General features: G+C 39.3%; 1 long non-coding RNA gene across 1 annotated transcript; it reads right to left on the bottom strand.

Annotated features, from left to right (window-relative positions):
* Nucleotides 1-19051: 19051 nt before the first annotated feature.
* LOC124079109 (uncharacterized) lies at nucleotides 19052-21199 on the bottom strand. The gene is made up of 2 exons (XR_009224889.1): nucleotides 21096-21199; nucleotides 19052-19297 (listed from the first exon to the last, which is right to left on the bottom strand). It is a non-coding gene; the product is annotated as an uncharacterized LOC124079109 (long non-coding RNA).
* Between the last annotated feature and the right edge of the window lie 475 nt (nucleotides 21200-21674).

Here is a 21674-nt window from a genome sequence, read left to right as displayed (position 1 = left end):
ATTTCAGGCAGGATTCACTGTAAGCATATTCAAAGCTTAACTTCAGCTTTCCCACGAGGATTTGCCAAGATGTAGAATCAACGCTCTTCTACTCTGGTCTCTCACAGTACTCTCCACGTATAAACACTCCCCAGCCATTCCAGACTTTGAGAGTGGAGGTGCTACCGAGGAACATCCAGATGGGGAGGACTATGGTGATGTCAGAGGCAAGAGGCCTGAAGTCAGCCCTCCATAGGTGAGGGCAGAAGGCTAAGAAGGCAGGAAAAAGTGTGGGTTCAGAGCTGAGGGGAAGCCAGAGCACCTTCAATAAATGAGTGAGCCTTAATCCTTCTGAGCCTCAGATTTTTGTCATCTGTAGAAGAAATATTATCATCTGCCCTGCCCATTTTTAGGGCTCTAGTAAGAATTCAAACAGCAAAGGACTGTAGGATACATTGTCTGGAATACTAATACTTGATAAATGATGGCCATTGTTCATATTGCTTAATGTGTCATGAAAGAGTGTTTTCCTGCATTTGAATTCCTAATAAATGCAAGGGTCTTGTTGCAGTAAAAAAGAAAACAAAGTATGTGTGTATGTGTGTGTGTGTGTGTGTGTGTGTGTGTGTATCTCAAAGGGGAATTTAAGTTGCAGATGGAAGTAAAGTTCCTAATCAGATGGCCTTAAAGTAGGGTGACTCTCCTAAGCTATTTGGGTGTGGCAATGTAATTGCAAGGAGCCTTAAAAAGTGAAAAGGGAAGCGGGGCATGGTGGTCCAGTTGTAACCCCAGTGACTCTGGAGGGTGAAGTAGGACGATCTTGAGTTCAAAGCTAGCCTCAGCAACTTAGACAGATCCTCTTAGTCAAACCCTGTCTCAAAATAAAAATTAAAAGGGACTGAGGCTGTAGCTCCGGGGTAAAGCATCCCTGGGTTAAATTTCCAGTATCAAAAAAAATGTGGAAAAGGAAGATGTGACTATGGAAGAGAGATGGTAGCAATGGGAAAGACCTGACCTAGCCTTGTTGGCAACGAAGATGGAGGGAGGGTGGCCCGAGTCAAGGAATGCAGGCAGCCTATGGAGGCTGGAAAAGGCAAAGAAGTGGATTGGCACTAAGATCCTGCACAAAGGAATGAATGCAGCCCTATTGACATTATGCTCTTGACCTAGTGAGATTCATGTCAGACCTCTGATCTACAGAGCTGTAAGATGGAAAATAGTGTTGTTTTAAGGCCATCCATTTCTGGTAAATGGTCCCAGCAGCCCTTCTTGGACATAGGAATTAAATGTTTTTCAGCTGTATAGTTTTCCAGGAGACTCCTTTGCACCTCTTTTCATGTGTGTATAATCATAGATGAATTCATATTTCCCCCCATTTGCCTGGCAGGAATTGTGGTTGCCAACCCAGAGTAGCTATTTGCGGAGCTCCTTTTACAGTTTCTATTGTGTTTGCAGAGATGTACACACAAAATATTATTGCCTGATTCAGGCTCCCTGGTTTGGTCTTGAACAGGGTGTGCCAGGGCTGAATGAAAAGGGAAATTCCAATCAAGGGCAAAGTGATGTTGAGAGATTACAACTCAAAATATTTAGAGAAAAAAGAAGGGTAGGGTTAAGTGGGTCTCTTTCTTTCCCTGTGATGTCAAGGTTTTCCTGAGAGCACAAGGATGCAGTAGCTTTGCCTTTTGCTTACTTTTAACATGAAAGAAGCATTGAGGCCACTGCTTGGTTATCCTGAAGGAGCTAAGAGAAGGAGAGAAAAATCCCAATTCCTAAGTAAACATCTGTAAAAGGATTTGGAACTGAGGATAAGGAAGTTCTGAGACCTCTTAAAAGGGAAGGAAAGGCTTTATTTACTGGCCACGGATTGTACTTCCTGTTGTGAAGCTGAAGGCTCTTTCATAATGCCTGGGGGGCTGTAGGATCTTGTGCTGTAATGAGGAAGCAGCATTCTTGGTTCCTCCATGTTACACAAGCCAAGACCCTTGACTGCACAGTGAAATCGATGAGGGGAAAAGAAGTGAACACTTGTTCCTGCAGATATGATAAAGCTTTTTTTTTTTTAATTTCAGGAATATCTTTTGGATATAATATTATTGAATATGCAACATCTCCTTTATTCCTGTGTATGCTCTTTGCTTGTCTGCAGATTAAAGCGGCTTAAAGGGATAAGCACTCACCAGGGACCTCCCCACAGCGTGTATTAGTTGTCACCGCTCTGCCAGGGGCTACGAAAGCCAGTATAATCCTTTAAAAAAGGAATTTGGTTCATGTCTCTCTTGTCATGTAACTTCCACCACAAATGTCATGAAAACTGTATAGCCAACTCACCTGGAGGGTCAGCCAGGGGATTGGTAAGGAACATTTTGAGCTTGACAGGAGGCATGATAACCTACCTGTATCCTTCTTAGCATGAGTAACATTTGGGGCTGCTCTGACATGTAAAATGCAATGCACAACTGAAGAGACTTCTTGGATATCTCATTGGATCAATAATCAACTATCTAGTTTTGTTTTCAGCAACGGGGTTTTTCAGGTTAGGGAACAGAGGGTGGGCTCCCCCATCATATGGTGTGAGTTCACTAAGTTAACTCACTTCTCTATGTTTCAGTTTTCTCACATTTAGTGGTACCACTTATGTTGTTGTAGTGAGAATTAAGGCAATGTATGAAGTCTGTAGAATTGTGCCTGGTGATATAAATGACAAATCAATGTTAGCCATTTTGATTAAACAGAATGGATGTAAATTCATGATTTCTTTCCTTTTTTTTTGTGGTACAGAATATTAAATCCGGGATGCTTTATAACTCAGCAATACCTCTAGCCCGATTTATTGTTTTATTTTGAGACAGAGTCTCACTAAGCTGTCCAGGCTGGCCTTGAACTTGCTATCCTCATGCCTCAGCCTCCAGAGTAGCTGGGATTACAGGTGTGCACCACTGTGACAAGCTAAATCCCAGGTCTTCAACTTGTTTACCACATGCCCTACCAAATACTGGAGACACCATTCTTCTAGCAATGAAAGTCTGTGCTATTTACTGTATTCTCACTCCACCATTGTTTAACTTCTAGAGTTTGGTTTCTTATTCCAGGAAAGGGATTAGATATACATTTTGTATTCTCTAAATTATCTTTCAAATTCAAATCTCAAGCCTGACACTGTTGAGAATTTACCATGAGTGTCAATATTTATTGACATTTACATTGATTCAATAGTTAGGGGGCTATAAGAGGCAGGTTACCCCTGCACTCAAACACACTAATGGCACTATAGATAATGTGTCAATCTCCAGTGGACCCTCATTATTGTGAATCCTGGCAGGACTCCTTCACACCCCCAGACTTTGGTTCTATTTCAGTGCTGTGTCCTTGGTGCTCAGCCTGTTGACTACATTGGAAGTGAAACCATGAGCTCATTTCTCATGGTGGGATGTAGTGTACAAGGAAGTAAAACAGGCGAAAAGAGAACAGACCTGCTTTAATTCCTTTTAATTTCAGGTTTAGTGGGTCATAGAGTTTGCTTCCTTTGTGGTCTCCAGGGAACATGGTGACCAAGTTCCTTTTGTAGGGGATTGCAGGACAGTGTAAAATATTCTATTTTGAGCAAATTGCCTGGGAAAAATAAAGAAGGCATGACCCTCACCTGTTATGATGGGGTGCAGGACCCAGGCAGAGACAAGTGATGGCAATAAGCATTTTCATTTTTTTCTGGATGAAGTTCATGCTGAAGGCTTGGGAATCCATTCTCTGTGGGGGAGGTTACTCAATTGCCTCACTTAATTGCATATTGTCCTGGCCTTTCACAGCTAGATTGAACCTTTGGGGCCTCATCTGTGATACAATTCATAGGAGGATTGAAAATTGCTCTTGTCAGGTCATTTTTATTCACTAGTCTTTGACTTATTCTGGATACCATAGAAAAATTGCTCTTCAGTGGTCAGCATTTCCAAGGGGGAAGATCATAGCCAGGTCTTCTTGGAATGTCTCTCTCCCACCATTCATTACTTTTCTCTGCCTATATCAGGTCCCACTTTCTGTCTCAGCCTAGAAATAGCATTTTCTCCCATAACCTTAGAGAGAGGAGATTGGATCACATGGTAAGTACTTTCTACTGCCAACATTCTAAGCATCTCCTTTTTCTTGTTGTGGTGTGATACAGGGAAAAGCAAGTTAGGTTTGATATCAGACCTGGATTCCAAAGGCAATATTTCTGCTTTCTGGCTGGATGAAGTTGCATGAGTACACTCTTTTTTTTCCTTCCTTCCTTTCTTTCTTTATTTTATTATTTTAAATTTTTTTTATTATTATTTTTGTACTGGGAACTGAACGCAGGGGTACTTTACTACTGAACTACATCCCCAGTCTTCTTTATTTTGTATTTTGAGACAGGGGATAGCTAAGTTTCTGAGGGTCTGTTTAAGCTGTCGAGGCTGGCCTTGAACTTGAGATCCTTCTGCCTCGACCTCCAGAGTCACTGGGATTACATATATGCATCACCAACCCACCTTCTGAATTCGCTTTTTCAAGACTCATTTTTCTCATCTCTGAAATAAGAATGATGCTAATTTCAGAGTTGTTGATAGCATGAATGAGGTCAAACATGTAAAACAGCTACTACAATGCCTGACACAGTAAGCAGTGAATGCATTTAGCTATTATTATTCGTAAGATAACTGTGCTAATGTCATTAGTGTCTTTTATGGGATGGAAAAAAAAAAACAGGAAAGGACCAGTCAGGTAACTCCATATAATGTTATGCTAAAACATGAGAAATTTTTAGCTACTCAGGAGACTAAGGCAAGAGGATCACTTGAGTCAGGATCACTTAATCAGCCTGGGCAACACAGTGAGACTCTATTTCAAAACAAGGTGGGGTGGGTGGGTAGGTGGAGATGTTGCTCAGTGGTAGAACACTTGCCTAGCATGTTCGAGGGTTCAGGAAAAAGAAAACCTACTTGGGAGTACTGATGGGTTTCCAAAGCAGTGATGGGCTGAAATTGTTCATAGGCACACACAGACCAGCACTCCAAGTGTCTCACTGACCAAATGCACTGGGGCAGAGCCACTTAGGGGCTGGTGCTGCTGGACCTGGATGAGGCACAGAGGTTGAGCAGAAATAACTAGGTTCCTGCTATTGAACAGAGACCACAGGGCTGACTCCGGCTACACACTATCTCAATTCTTACAGGAGTCTTAAAGAAGGGATGTTTGTCTTTCATTTTACAAGTAAGGAAACTGAGAGCCAGAAAGATGAAGTAACTTTCCCAGAGTGGAGCCAGGATGTCCGACCTCCCAGCCATGTGCTTTTCCGCCCTAGTGTTTGGGTTTAGCAGGGCGGGGTTCAGGGACTCCCTTCTTTGCCTTTTATCTCCACTCAGAAAGTACAGTTAGTATTCTGAAGAACCTGATTCTCTCTGAGACAGCTTGGGCCATTGGACAATAATTTGCACACATATTTTCATCTATCCCTAGCTGTGCTGGGTGTGTCAGGAAGTCATTCTTCGCATGCTTTTCAGAATTATAAGGTTTCAGGTAGACTTTCAAATTATAAGATCCATTTGAACAGAATTCAAATATTCTACCTGATGCCTTAGACGGTGCTTTTAATCTCCAATAAACATCTTTCTGTTTGAATCTAATATTTTTTAAATGTGCTATTGCTGAACTCACATTCAATAAATCCACTCCCTCTCAGCTATTTTTACTTTGGAAGAACATTGGTCTAAGAAATCAGAGATGGCTCCTTGTAGCAAATGCATTCAGAATTTCCCCATAAACACCGACGTCCATGACAACCAAACAAATAGAGAAAAGGAGGGAGAAACTCACTATCTTAAAGCTACGAGCTGTAAATCTTTCCTGCTGAAAACTGTAGTACAATACAGCTCCTGTCTAAAATTTGATTTGTTTGACTAACATAACAAATAACCCTGTGTTTAAAAGTTCTTTCTGCTATTTTTTACATTTTACTTCTAAACTGATATGGAGATACTGGTATAAAATATCTATACAATGGATGAATCAATAAATTGAGTTGATAAATTTGTCTTAACTAGTCTATATGTCAAAATTCATTTTGGCTACTTACATACACTTTGGCTTTCCAATAATCGGCATCCTTCTCCCCCTTCTTTAGGTGGGTGTGTCTCTATGGCACCAAGAGAGCAATTGATAGTGCAAGCCAAAATGACCCATTTATTTCCTGTTTCCCTCTAAAAATAACTCACATTTTTAACATCACTGATTACAATGGATGCTTTTGTTCTAAAGTGAATTTTACATTTATTTTGTTACTAGTGTACAATTCCCAGAAACACCACTAATAGGGTCTGCTTATGGATTCAATTCTGGGGAACATGAACATGTTCGAAACTCTGTGGTAAGAGGTTTACCATGACTTGTCAACCTCTGTTCCATTTGTCTCATTAAAATCTTCAAGTTGGGATATTGTGTGACAAATACCACAAGCAGCCCTCCCATTATGTTTCTGTTATTTTGTACCCTGGACAAAGAATGTATGAGATTTCCTGCATGGTAATTTCTCCAGATGTGCTTCTCCCAGGGGAGAGAGCTATGGGGTACATTTTTCTCTTCATAAATTACCACAGAATCAGCTTCTGACAGATCAACAGCTAGAATAACACTCTGTCAGCCCTGGGATGATTCCTTTATTCATTAGGGGTGGCTTTCAGTGCCCTGGAGCTACGCTCTGTTTTCTGAGGATACCATGCAGTGTGTATTGGTTTTTTAAATTAACTTACTAATTGTGCCCTTTGTTTTCTTCTCTGTGTGATGTATGTGTTCTGGTTTCAGAAATACAACTCACCATTTTTCTCTCCTCAGATAAGCTGTTCTGCATGAGCATTTCCTACAAGAATTTCCAAGAATTTTCATAGTACCCAACTACAGTAAGAGAAAGTTTGAAATAAACTGAATATACAAGTCAAAGACAGTTATCAGATACAACAAGATGGGGTATGAAACACCTATTAAAATAAGATGTATGGAGGAGTATTTTAAGTTATGGAAAATTCACAATGCTTCCTTAAACCTTTGTACTGTACACATATGCAAGAAGTTCTATAGCATATATTCCCAGAAATGGAATTCATCATTGCAAAAACTTAATCACTTTACATGTAATAGATGTTGGTTAAAAAATACTTCTAAAAGATTGTGCAAATTTATAATCATAAAGCAATAATTGATTAGATGAGATTTATCCCAGGGACCATTTCTTTTTTAAATATTTATTCTTAAGTTTTAGGTGGACACAATATCTTCATTTTACATTTATGTGGTGCTGAGGATCGAACCCAGTGCCTTGTGCATGCTAGGCAAGCACTCTACCACTGAGCCACAACACCAGCCTCTAATGGACCATTTCTAATTCATCTGTCTTGCTCTAGGAACAAGCTGGATGCTTTTCACTCAACTGTGCATCATTTTTTAAGAAATATGTGCAGAGAAGCTGTTTATAAAACTCATTCTATAAGGTATTTTTTTATGTTACTAAATTAATCAGCAGTAAGTTTGTCCATTATAAAAACACACAGTTGAAAACATGCTTTTTAAAAACATCCTAAAATCTTCAGGATAAAGCTTTATAAAGACAACTCAGCTTTGCATCTAAATGCTGTGTCACTAACATATTTTTCTCTCAGTTTCCTTATTTTTACATTGAGGGACTGGAAAGTCAGGTGTATTTCAGATCTAACAACTCTGATTTCACACTCCCTTTTATCAACAGATCGTAATTACCAGAGGCCTCTTTCTCTCTCATAGGAATGACATGTTATAAGTTTTGTTAGTTTTTTCCCCCTTTTGGTACTGGGAATTGAATCCAGGATCCAGGGGCACTTAGCCACTGAGCCATGTCCCCAACCCCTTTTTTTTTTTTTTTATTTAGAGATAGGGTCTCACTAAGTTGCTTAGGGCCTCACTAAATTGCTGAGGCTGGCTTTGAATTTACAATCCTCCTGCCTCAGCCTCCTGAGCTTCTGGGATCAGAGGTGTGCGGTTACTGATATCAGTATCGTTATGATCATCTTACAGAGAGGAAACTGAGACACAAAAACAGTAAGTAACTTGTTTGAGGTTATAGAGTCAGAGGTGATAGGGGATCCAAAGGGTTAGTAGGGCCATGTTTTTTCTCCTTTCCTCCCTTCCTTCTCCATCATTACAGAGAGAAACAAATTTCAACATGAATCCTACAAATTTTCAACATTGTGTGCCCTAGCTTAGAGAGATAGTGTTTATTTCTGTGTTGAAGGAAGAAGATTGTTCAGTTAAGCCCAGTTGAATGTATAACTACAAAAGCAACTTAGCTCCATTGTGCCTTGTTCTTTAAGTGATTTTTAGTTTAGTTTAGTTTAGTTTTCTTTTTTAGTTTCTGGGTTTTGGGTGAGTGTGTAAATTAAATTAATGCATTGGAGAAAAGAACTTATTAGCATAGCCGATGGCCTATTTTCATTTCCAAAAGACTTGTTTGGCTTATTCCTTTTTTTAAAAAGTCAACCTTATATGTAAATATTATAAAAACAATAACACATTTTTAACATCACACATTGTAGGGAATGTGTTTGGTAGTATTAAAACAAAGGCAGACAAGAATCATGGGGGAAAATCCCTCTAAGGTCAAATGGAGTTATTGTCTCTGGCATATCCAGATTGACATGTTTTTAGCAGATATGTCCCTGTGGTCCATGCAGAAATCTGAACTAGTTCCTTTTTTGGGGGAGACCACTATAAAGACTGAAGGGAAATGCTGAGAATCAGATGAAACTAAGTGTGCAGAGCAGGTTCTCATAGATGCTGACAGCCACCTACCCTGAAACCCTCCTTGGCCAGATTTCCAGGCCCAGAAATCTCAGGGACTTTTTAGAATTTGGTGCCAGACAAGAGCTCAAGACTGTCTCTAAATCTAAGGCACATTGGAAATTTATTTTTCTTTTAAAGCACTTGAATGTTCCACATCTCCAAATAGCAAAGAAAAAAAAAAAAGCTTGGTTTTGCCCTTGAAACTTTCTAGCTCATCTTAGTGTTCTTTTTTTTTTTTTTCATGGTACTAGGGATTAGAACTCAGGGCCTTGTGCATGCAAGGTAAGCACTCTATCAACTGAGCTAGATCTGCAGCCCCATCTTAGTGGTCATCTTTGCTTTCTCACTCTTTTCCAGTTGATGAGCACCTCCTTATGCCTAGATTATTCCTTGAATCTTTGGGTATCAGCTCTGGAACTGTCATGTTGGTTCTATCACTTGGATCAAGTTCTGCAAGTCCTCTGAATTTCAATTTCTTCATTCATAGGAAGGAAGTAATTAGAATATCTACATGAATGGGATTTTTTGGTTAAATAAGGCAAATAGCTACCAAATCCAACCCATCACCTCTTTTGTTAAATGTTTTCTTGGCACCCAGTCATGCCCATTTGGTTACATGTTGTCTCTGGCTACATTCCTGTCTCAATGGCAGAGTTGAATATGTAGTTGTGACAGAGATAGCATGACCTGAAAACCATACAATATTCACTGGCCCTTTATAAAAAGTTTTCTGATTCTCAGAAAAACCCTTTGGAAAAATAGATTATCGAAAAGAGATTTCTTAGTTTTGGTGGGCTGGGAAGTAGATTTCTGAAATCTAAAATCAGTATGAAATTAGTATGGCATTATAGATTTGGGGAAAACTGAACCAGTATTTAGATCAAAGAAGAACATCTCCTAGCTATTTTTTATTCAGGTAAAAGAAAATTCAATGAGAAGCTCATGCTTAGAATATAGTGATAACAACAGAGGGTAAGTCTATTGCAAGACTTAAAGGTTTTGTTGGGGGCAATCATGTACATGAATACACATATAGGAAATGTAGACTAGTTAACTGTAACATTTTGCATGTGTGTTTAACTTCCACTATATTTATTATTTAGCAGAGACATTTGTAATTGTTTAGAGTTATTGTTTTTATAATATTTACATATAAGGTTGACTTTTAAAAAAAGGAATAAGCCAAACAAGTGTTTTGGAAATGAAAATAGGCCATCAGCTATGCAAATAAGTTCTTTTCACCAATGCATTAATTTAATTTATACACTCACCAAGTATTTATTGGGCATATAGACTGAGCATATGCTAGGGATCAACATTATGAATAAGATACAGTCCCCCCATCAAGTTGCTCAAAGGATTTGAGAAACTACAATTCAATCTGTTAAGGACTACTCTAGATACATCCAGAACTCCTAGATGGTAGGAAGATGGATGAAACAGTGTGGGAAGGGTGAAAGAGGATGTAAAGTAGAAGTTTGTAGGAATCGATGACCTCTAAGCTGATTCTTAGATAGAAGGATGGCAGTCAGAGACTGTTTGCTTGTGTATACTGACATTTATTCATTCAATAAATGTAACTTGAAAAAGTCAGGCAGATTCCTGCCCTCTAGAATAAAATTTAAGGTAGAAAACCACTAAGTGCAACAAGTACCATGAAGGATGAAAGCCAAGGCAATGTGCTATAGGGTAGGGTGGGAGGTCGGAGGGTAGTCTGGGATAGCCTCACTGAAGAGATGGAAAAGTAGAGCTAGGACAAGAGAGAGCCATCCAGGAGAGGAATTAAGAGACAAAAGTATCACAGGCTGAGGGGCATCAAATGAGAAGGCCCTGGAGACCTGAGACTGATTCCTGGGTTGCAGAAAAGGAGGAAAAACTAATGGCCCCACTTACAGGCCTCATGCCATTTGGATCTTATTCTCATGCCAGAGACAGCCAAAGGGAATTTCAAAGCAGGGAAGTGACATGATTTGATGTTTCATAATAATAATGGTAGAGTGTAGCTATTATGATCATTTTTGAACTATCACTCTTCTAATAGGATTAGGAAAGTTCCCCTGAACTGGAGGTATAGTCAAAGAGACTCAATCCAGGAACTGATGGTGCTAATGGCCCAGCAAGGAAGGATAGGGAGCAGGCCTGGGCATCAGGGTGGCAACAGTCAGATTTCATGCTCTATTGTTGGCTTCCCTTTAGGGTCACTTTTGTTTTGCCCTCTGGCCATGGTAAAAGATAAGAGAAATTTGAAAGGAAACACTCCTGAGACAACAACAGCTTGTTTACCTGAAATGGAAAATTCCTTAGAGCAAGACTTGCCAGCTCCCTACAATTCTGAAATTATAAGGTCAATCTGCATTTTAACCTAGACAAGATCAGCATGAACTAAACTGAGACTGGGTCACCACCCTTGCAGTTCAGACTCCTATTTTCATCATGGACTCTTCCCTGTTTTGCTTTAGCCCTTCTATAAACTGTTGCAACTCTCTCTCTTCTCATCTTCTGATTGCATAAATTTTGGGCATCAAATTCCAATGACTTGACTCCCTCTGAACATTCCACTCTAAAGCTGTTTCTATGCTAAAATCACAGTGGGTCAATTCAGTCAAATAACTGCTCAATAGAAGGGAAAGGAAGCCAGTCAAAACAAGGATTTGGTGTCAAGTAAACATAGCCACAGACTTATAATTGAATATATCTTTCCCTTTTTAGCCTGTTGTTTTGTTGTAGAGACCGAACCCCAACAGCCTGGTAGCATTTTAAGACTCCTCCCATTTCTTGATTGCTCCCTGGGCTCCTTCAGGCTGTTTTCCTGCTGAGGGCCTATCTTGGAATGGCAGAATATCAAAGGAAAAGGGAGTCTGGAGTGCTCTATGTCAAATAACTTCCTCTCCCTCACTGGTGAAGGATGGGCCTGTCTCTTTCTTATGCAGGGAGAGTGTGAATACCCTATGTAGTAGGAAGTGATTTACAATGTCCTGTGGGTCTGTATGATTCACTAAGCAACCCTGGACAAGTAGACAAAAGCAAATATAAAATCTACCCAATGGGATTGTAAATTAGTAAAACCACTATGGAAATTAGTATGTGGAGTTTCCTCAAAAGACTAGGAGTGGAACCACCATATGACCTAACTGTAGCACTCCTGGATATTTATCCTAAAGAATTAAAATCAGCATACTACAGGCATACATGCATACCCATGTTTATAGGAGCACAATTCACAATTGTGAAACTATGGAATCAGTCTGCGATGGATGAATGAATAAAGAAAATGTGATATATATATATATATATATATATATATATATATATATATATATATACACACATACATACATAATGGAGTTTTATTCAGCCACAAAGAATGTTTTATGTCATTTACAGGAAAATGGATAGAATTTACAGGAAAATGGATAGAAAACAAGAACATTATGTTAAGCAAAATAAGCCAGACTCAGAAATTCAAGGGTCATATGTTTTCTCCCACATGTAGAAGCTAGAGAGGAGAAAAGAAAACAAAGGCATGGTAGAGGGATCTCACAAAAATCAAAGAGAGATCAGTAGGGGGGAAGGAGGAGGGAAGAGAAAGGGGAAATACTAGGAAAAGATATTGGCCAAATTATATTGTCATATCATATGCATGTATGAATTTGTAACAACAAATCCTGCCATTATGTGCCACTCTATAAAAATATGGAAAAAAATCCACTTAGTTCAGGGGATTAGATAGTTGTTTACCAAGACAGCTTTTTCCCTGCTTTACACAAGATGTACTCACTGAAGGACATTATGTCCAAATCAGTGCATTGTATGGGCCCTTCTTTTTTTTCTCTTTCCACATTTCACCCAATTGTTCTCTTTTCTTCCCCTCCAGAAGAGAATGGGAGGATGCTCCAGGCCTGTTTGCAGACCTACAATGACCATGAGCAGTTGGTGTTTACACATGAAAAGGAACCCATCTTCTAGGCCTGCAGATCTGAGGGAAATGCCTATTTCCTCTTGAATTCAATAGGCGCCTAATGAGTTTTCCATCTTTCTTGATCTCTGAGAGCTGCTGTCCAGTGGTGAGTGTTTGCAAATGTAAAGCGGTCTGATAGACTTCCTTCCATTGCAGAAGACTTTCTGAAATTGAGTATGGATGGTCATTTATGACGGTTTGATTGGTAACCATGAAAAAAGGTGGCTTCTCCTGATCCTTAACTGTCCACATTTATAAGACAGCCTGCGTTGACATGCAACAGCTGCTCCACCCTCTTGTCTTGGCTTATTTTAGGATCTTCTTTTTAACAATGAAAAGATGCATAGATCATAATACAGCAGATTATGGGTCAGCCCTGCCATCCTCTGCAGATCATGATTGTAGACCAGTCTACAAAAAAGAGAGAAGAGGGTGGGGAGAGAAAGGGAGAGATTCTGATATAAGAATAAACATAGAAAGCCATCTTATCTGCAAAGCCTATTCAGTCTGGGCTGCAGTGTTCAAGGCCATACAGTACCAGTTAGATTTCTAGTAAGTGATTAGAAGGATGCAAGAACTGACTTGAATATAAGACTTTCAATCACTAGGACACAGGCTTTTTCCCTGTAAGAAAGCTGCAAAAAATCCATGACCTAGATCTCTAAGCCTGGGTATTTCCAAGGAAACCACCAGACTTCCCCATGGTCTTAGATAAAACACAATTAATGAAATGCCTAACGTGCCCCAGATGTCTTTTGTATAATTAGATCAACAGCATCATAGGTTATTATCACTAGTACAGCATTGGAAATTTAGACCTCTCTACAACCAAGACCTCATAGGCTTAGTGACATACCCAATTGGAAACAAGGAAGGAACAAAACTCCAAGCTCCAAACAAAGCCAAATCCAAAAACACAAGCAAAACTACCAATGTAGTTAAGAATCCAGGGATGGGTAGAGTAGTTGCCTAATGTGCCTAGGTTGGTATCAATAAAATCCTATGTTACGGGGCTGAGGTTGTAGCTCAGTGGCAGAGCACTCGCCTCGCATGTGGAAGGCACTGGGTTCTATCCTCAGCACCACATCAAAAATAAAGTAAAGGTATTTCAAAAAAATCCTGTGTTTTAATAAATGTAAGTTGGTATTATGTGCCCCATTTTACAGATAAAGAAGCTGAGGCTCTGAGAACCATCAGTAATTCTAATGTCTTCAAGGCCAGGACTCAAACCTAGTACCTGGGACTTCAGCACATCCAGCTTACGTTACCGGCATACCTTCACCAGGCTCACTGGGGAAAGTTGATTTCACATATAATTTATTAAAAGTAAGAATGAGAGTAGGGAATGAAAATGTATAATTTTCATATCTAAAAAAAGAAAGACAATTCATTGACATGCTAGCTTATAGACTGACTAGGGTGTGAACGTGAGCTAGTAAATCACAATGTTCATGTGAATGGCCCAAACACAAGCCACTGCACCATCTGGAAAAAAGGTGAAGCCTACACAGAAGGAATGCCAAGCAGAAAAGTGATCTGGGTTTATGTCAAGCAAAGATCAACATTTCCTGTTTCTTCTCACTTTTAAGTAGTTATTCCTGTTTATGACATATCCCTTGGCACTGAACTCACTGAGTTTGTTGGTTGGATGGAAAACCAGTAGGAATTGACAGTGTTTTTGAAGGAGACCCCACCTTGGGGCAAAGTTCAGGATTTAAATGACAGAGGTTGCTTTCTTAATAAACAGCTTTGGTAATTCTTCCTTATCTTCTTTCAAGGGCCTGGGGTTCATCATTTTATCAGTGACTTAGATGTTGGAAGAAAAAAACCTGTTTACCAGATTTTAAGATCAGCTTACAGAGAGAGGAGGATGGGAGTTGGGTACATAGCCTTTGAAATACAGGATCAAAATTCAAAAGAGATCAGAGAAAATTGTAAAAGGATTCATTAATAAAGAAAAAAATTATATATATATATATATATATATATATATATATATATATATATTAGATGCCTTTTGAATATGATAAAACAATGTAAGGTATTTCTGAAGAAAATGAAATTGGTAAAATAGGTTATAAGACAAAAGGTCTATTGATCATAGTTATGGTACGTTTTTGTTCCTGAAATAAAAACCTAAATTATATCATGATGAGCATAAATATACTTCATAAAACCAGTTTATTGGGTATTTACTTGATTACTTCTGTTGAGATCTTGATGAGGTAGGGCAAAGGAAAATGAGAATCAAAATAATCAGTTCAGCTGATTGTTGGGCACTCAAAGGATAGTTCTTCTTGATTAAAGAACTAAAATATACTGTTTTTGCATTTTCAGTTTTATTGACATGTGATAAAAGGCACATATTTTAAATGTGCAATATGATGAGTTTTGATTTATACACACACCTGTGAAACTGTCATGACAATTAAGTCACTGAGCATATGCATCATCCCTAAAAGTTTTCTTTCTTTTCTTTTTAAAGAGAGAGTGTGAGAGAGAGAGAGAGGGAGAGAGAGAGAATTTTTTTTTAATATTTATTTATTTTTTTTTTTAGTTTTCGGCAGACACAACATCTTTGTTTGTATGTGGTGCTGAGGATCGAACCCAGGCCGCACGCATGCCAGGCGAGCGCGCTACCGCTCGAGGCACATCCCCAGCCCCCTAAAAGTTTTCTTATGCCCCTTACTAATCCCTGCCTCTCCATTCCCAGGACCCAGGCAACCAATGATCTACTTTCTGTTACAATTGATTATATTTTGTAGGTGCAATTTTATATCAATGAAATCATCTAGTGTATCGTCTTTTTAGTATAGCCTCTTTCACTCAGCATAAAAATTTTCAGAATCATGATGTTGTTTCATTTCTTTTTATTCCTGAATAATATTCCACATGGTTTGTTTTTTGGGGCTTAGTTATTACTTCTATGGATAGATTAGTCAGTTGACTCACTTATTCTATTGCTTCTTTCTTTTTATTTCTATATTTTTTGTCTAATGCATCATAGACTCAGTAAATATTCATATTGATTCATTTAAGGACTTGGTCCAAACATTTTTTTAAACCTCTTGAAGAGGATTCTATTAGAGGCAATTCATTCATTTGTCCATTAAATCCTTCAGCAAATTTTGATGAAGCCCATACAAGGTCTCAGGCGCTATTTTAGGCACTGGGGGTATAACAATAAAGAAAATAGACATAAACCCCAGCCCTCATTCTCTTACATTTTAAGAGAGAAGACAGAAAACACAATAAAAACACAAATGATATAACTTGCCACACACAATTTGGAAATAATCACTTGGGTAAAGAGCTATCAGATATCAATCATCGTAACCAGGCAGCGTGGATTCTGACTGACTCCCAGAAATTGGACTGGATGTAGATTTGGTGTGATTTTCTCAAACTCATAAAGGCCCCATGGAAATTGACTCTGAACAGGAGTTGAAAGAAAAATGAGGTCGCCATGAATGGCCAGGAGTTAGTGAGGTTGTCACTGGGCTGGGAATCCGCCTCCTACTTCCCACAGGGATTAAGCTTTTGTGTCCACCTGTAGGAGAATGATGAGAGGATGACCACCACAGTCTCCTCCCCTGACTGTAGGAATCAAGCCAAAGAATTTGACACTGGAGGAACACTCCTGGGAAATTAAAGCCTGTCACATTGTCCCACTCCAGTTCCAACTATAAACCTCAACCCAGACATGTATGTGCTTCACTAACTCCAGGCACTTGGGTATTTGGTTTGGGGGAGGAAAGACAACAAGGATGGAATAAACTAAAACTTTCACCAAGTGAAATGCTTTGCTCCAAGATTGGAGTAAAGAATGTTGAATACTTTCCTCTCCGTTGAAATGTTTTGGCATTTGAGCTTAGGTAGGTTTAAGAGAGGAGTGTAAAGAGATAATTTCTGTAGCTGAAAGAAGGGAACCTTCTCTGCCTGCTTTTAGCACTTTTACTCTGGTGAGATTTAGCCTCTCTCCAAAGCAGACGAACCTTCTGAAAACAGGATTTCCTGTTCCCCCTGCCTTTGCAGAATGAAGGATGGGGTTGATCGGCAAGAGAGCAGCAGGCAAGAATTAGTGCAGGAGCAAGGGGTGGGAATTGTTTATTGCAACATGCTTAGAAATTCTTAGAAGAAATTTTGTGAACATAAAAAATTCAGTTGCTGCAGCTTGCTTCTTTTAAGAGGGAACTTCAATCATAAGATTCTTAAAACTCAGGAAGACAAGTTGTTTTGATTTTTGTTTCAGAGTCATTTAAAAACATGAAAGTATAGACTTTTAACACAGAGGGGACCTAATTCCACTCCCGTATTTTACAGATGATGCAGAGTACTGAGCTATTGTTGTTAGGTAGGTCAATCAGCCTTGAACAGGTGGGTAGAGGGGAAAACAATGAGGGGCAGTGACTTACAGGAAAGATTAGACATATGCATAAAGAAAAATCCATGAGTCACAAAATTGAGGCCACAGGGTGCCTGGCAAACATGAGGAAAATGGGGCCTAGTATGTCAGAATCTCCCCTAGTCATAGCTAATTATAATCCCTTAAGGGAACTACTGTTTTCAGAGCATGCCATTACTATCACTTGTGACCAGGTCCCCAATGACCCTTTCTTATCACCAAAACTATGTCACAATCACCCCAACCACCCCTTGTAACTAGGACATCATGACCCTCACAAAGAAGGTTGCTAAAGGTTATACCAAGGGCTAATGAACTACTTGAAGGGGTACAAGACAATAGAACAAGAAAACTCAAACCCCTTAAAGCCCCTGACTCTACATCATTCTCCTTGGAAACGTCCCATTTAGTACCTTGTTCTGAACATTTATACTCTTGCTCTTTCTAATAAATTCCTGCTTGTTACTCTGTGAGACTCATTTGAAATTCTTCCTGTAAGATCGCAAAAACTGGTGACGGTAGACTCCTGCAGCTGCTTTGACTCTGCAGGTGTGTCTCCTCTGTGACATTGTGACAATGGTGGGGAGCATGGGAGCACACTCCTTGTTTCCTGGCTCCAAACAGTGTAATTTCCTCTGCAGATTATAGAAAAGGCCATTTAAAGACCAGGTGTGAAGGTGAATTTTGCTATGTATAATATATGTATATTATACCTTACAACCTGATGTTAAATACAAAAAAAGCATATTCAATGATTCCTCTTGAACCCAGGTCTGTTAGATTCCTAAGATAGATCTTTCTGTATTCTACTTCTCAGCAGCAGTGTCCCCCCCACCCCCAGTCCTTGCTCCTTGTGTGGTTTGTTTGAGGAGGAAGCTGTGGGCTGAATACAGTGTGCTATACAAAGGCATTAACTACAGTGACTGGAGAGAAAAGCTCATTCAGTCTTGAGCCTGATGGATCAAGAGCTTCTGATAGTGTTGTGCAAATTTGACATCCCCATGAAATCAATCACTCCTCTGGTGGAGAAGCCATTGCATCCCAGCCAATTCCAGCTTGGAGTTCAGAATTGAAAACAAAACAGTTCACCCGTGATGGGAAAGAGACTTTTGGTATTCTTGTTGGCTTCCTGGCTAATTATAAAGTGTTAAAGACATTCAAAGGAAACTCGCCTCCCTCAGTGATCTACAAATAAGGAAGGGCGATAGAAGGTGAGCCAAAGAAAAGACTGAGGCCTCTAGTGAAATGAGGATCAAAACCAATCAGCCCTCATAATCACCAGAGAGAGAATTTTAATTTACAAAGGAAATAGATACCCTGGTAACTTGGAAAACCAGCAAAGGCTGAAATTGGGTGGGACCAAGAGCTCTGAAACTAATCATAGCTAGTTCTCAAAACTCAAAAGATTTGTTATTGCAAAACATTACTCAAACTCTAAACCAATTGAATGAATAGTGGTCTCTTTCTTAATGTCCATATTAAACATATACAGCTGAAACATAATGTGTAAACAATAATGTGTTTAAGAGGAATTAGGAAAGAATAGAGACACTAAAGCTTAATGACTTTGGTAATGGAACACTTCTATGATATAAAAGGTTTCTTTCTTTAATCTTCATTAGAACAAGATCATGTAGTATTTTCTTTTGTCTTGTGTGAATATTCTTAATGAGTATTGTTCCTGTGGTTAAAATGATATTAAGTTCAAGAGTTTAAATTTTCACTTTGAGACCATAAACTTGTTGGTTAGGATTAATGAATTGATTGTTACTATAATTTTTAGGTTATATCAGATATCAGTTGCAGGGACAGAAAAGTGTGATACCTTTCCTCACCTGTCATAAAGGTCATGATCAACTTTCCTATAATAAAAAATAGATTAACGAGAGAAAAGCATAACAGATGTATTTAATCAAAGTTTTACATTACACAGGAGCCTTCCCTGAAAATCCAGGGAGAATGGTTTTTATGCAAAAGTTTGATGAGGAGGAATGGACAGCCATAGAATTGTGATTGAACAAAAAGTTATGATGTATTGTAACACACTGAATGGTGGAAACCCAGCAACTCTTGTCTGGTCAGATTCTTCTTAGCCTCTCTGTGTGCAGGTTGAAGAATTTCTTCATGGTCAGCTCCTAAACAGAAAGGTGTCAGAAGAGGTTAGAGTAATATTTGTAGGTTTTATGGCTGGCTTTGGGAAAGAGGGCTCCTAGTTTCTATGACCCACCTTGGGGAAGACAAATTCTGGTTTCTATGGACTGTGTGGGGTTTAAAAAGCAGCAGAAGGAAGAGGGCAGAAAAGGGTCTGAAAGAAACTTTGCTTTTGAGGTTTTCCAATACCTTTTAGTTCAAAGTACTTCACAAGCTAAAGTGCCATACTTTGTTTTCTGAGCTCCAACACAGTCGTAGAATTCAAAAGACTGCATCTTTTTATTCCTCAGCATTTTGAATCATGCTGCATTCTCAGCCTGTGCTGATGTTGGTAAATGAATGAATTTGGCAGCTTCTCAATTTCCCTTCTTATAATTACTGTGAATTTTATTACATGTATTCAGTAGTTCTCCAGTCTCTTTCAAGAGCTTTAATTTATTTATTATTTTTAATTTATTATTTTATGGTGCTGAGATAAAACTCAGGGCCTAAGCATGTGCTCTACCATCGAGCTATACCCCAGCACCTTTCAAATCTTTTTGTTTTCTTCCCCTTCTGCTTCTTGGACTTTTCTGGGCTCCAATTGGCTCTGAGAGGTGTTTCTGCATGTTAGAGGACCCTCTCTACATAGAATTAACATATGTTTCGGGGGTGACATAGGCAAAAATTTTCAGCTGTTCAAATTCATTAAAATGGGGGGGGGGTTAGGATAATATAAAGACCGAGTGTGTGTTTATTGTGAGGATAGGATGAGTGAGAGTAATCACCTGATTCAGGGAGTAGTTGTTTTAAAACATCTTTAAGGATATATTACTTCTCTACTTTTTGAAATGCTTCACAAGTCTTTGTTTGGGTTTGAGTCCCTGGGAAGGAGGGCCTGCCACAGGATCTGTGCATTTAAGATTTTCCCCATCCTGCTTTATTCACTCACGCAAATGGCTTTGCATGATTCAGTAGTGACTCTACAAAGTTAAAGACTTACTGGACAAATGGCTGGCAGGGATCTAGATTGGGCAGAATGTTCTGGAAGATGCGCTCTATGTCTTTCTGCAACTTGGTCTTACTTTAAATCTGGCACTAAATTTGCTATCACATGAACTGCATCTCTTCAGGAAGAAATAAAGAACAGGAAACCATGATCAGAGACATCAAAAGCACACTCTTTTTAATATCTCACCTCCTTTTATATACATCCTTCACTTGCTGTTCCATTGCAGAGCCCTCCCCCTAGAAGTGCTGATCCCTTTGCCCACATCTTCACACTCCCTGTCTTCAGAAGGGCCCAGAAGCCCAGAGAAAACACCCAAATGTCTGGTATTGGACAAAGTCTCATGTCTTACATCACAAAGGAATAAACAACCAAGCCGAGTCCCTTTAGCTGTAGACATAGGCCCATTTCCTCTAGTAGGAAATTCTGCAAAACCCTTTTCCACCTTCTAGAACAGCAAGGCTAAGGATGGATTTGAATCTATTCAGGACTTTTATGCTCCACTGGACATTATACCAGTGAATAAGCAAATCATCTGCTGTGCCTAAAATGTTCGGCTCAGAAACATGATAGTCCTAGCCTCAAAGAGACCAAGAATTATCATGTGTACAGCTCTTTCTTCATCTCTGCTTGGGTATTCAGGACTACATGCCTGCCTCCTTCCTCTGGGCCCCCCACCACCCTGATTCCCTTGCCCATCCCAGACAACTCCCCCACCCTGATATTGGCTCTTGCCTCAGGTGCAAACTCAGCCTGGCAAGCACTACATTAGCCTCAGGCACCACAAACTTTACCTCTAGATTTGTCATGATACAGGTATTTCCATTGCTGGGTTGGGAGCCATTTTCCCCAAACAAGCTGGGAGTTTTCAGTAACCCATAGGGAATCTTTACTCCTGCCACTAAATACCAACAGCAGTCTCCACTTCCCCCACTGTCCAATCGGTACTCAGATTAGCCAATGAGGTATCTTGGGCAATTTTAAGCCACAATTGCCTTAGGATTCCCTCTATTTTGAGCTTAAGATGTGTAACACTTAAGAAAAAAAGGCAAATTTTGCTAAGTGCTTTGTGCAACCAGTCATACTGCTTTATACCCCATCTAGATAAATATAATTTATCAATGCTTCATCAAGGATTTCAACTGAAAATACAACACCAGGCCCTGTCTGTAACTGGAAAATACACACATACACCAACTAGTGGTATTCAGCTAAGAATTCATTGCTGTCTCATTTTTCTTTAACAGAATGTCAAATCAAGGAACAATTGTTCATTACAAAGTGGGATTTGATGTCAGGTGAAGACAAATGAGGATGACAGAGCTACTTATTTGGCATAACTGCCTAGAAACAAACTGAAAAGGATTCAGCAA

This window comes from Marmota monax, unplaced genomic scaffold (assembly GCF_021218885.2).
Source record: "Marmota monax isolate L192 unplaced genomic scaffold, Marmota_monax_Labrador192_F-V1.1 WCK01_AAM20220418_F8-fsc00089, whole genome shotgun sequence".
Taxonomy (NCBI): domain Eukaryota; kingdom Metazoa; phylum Chordata; class Mammalia; order Rodentia; family Sciuridae; genus Marmota; species Marmota monax.
Note: the sequence above shows the minus strand (reverse complement) of the source record. Positions and strands in the feature narration are given on the sequence as shown.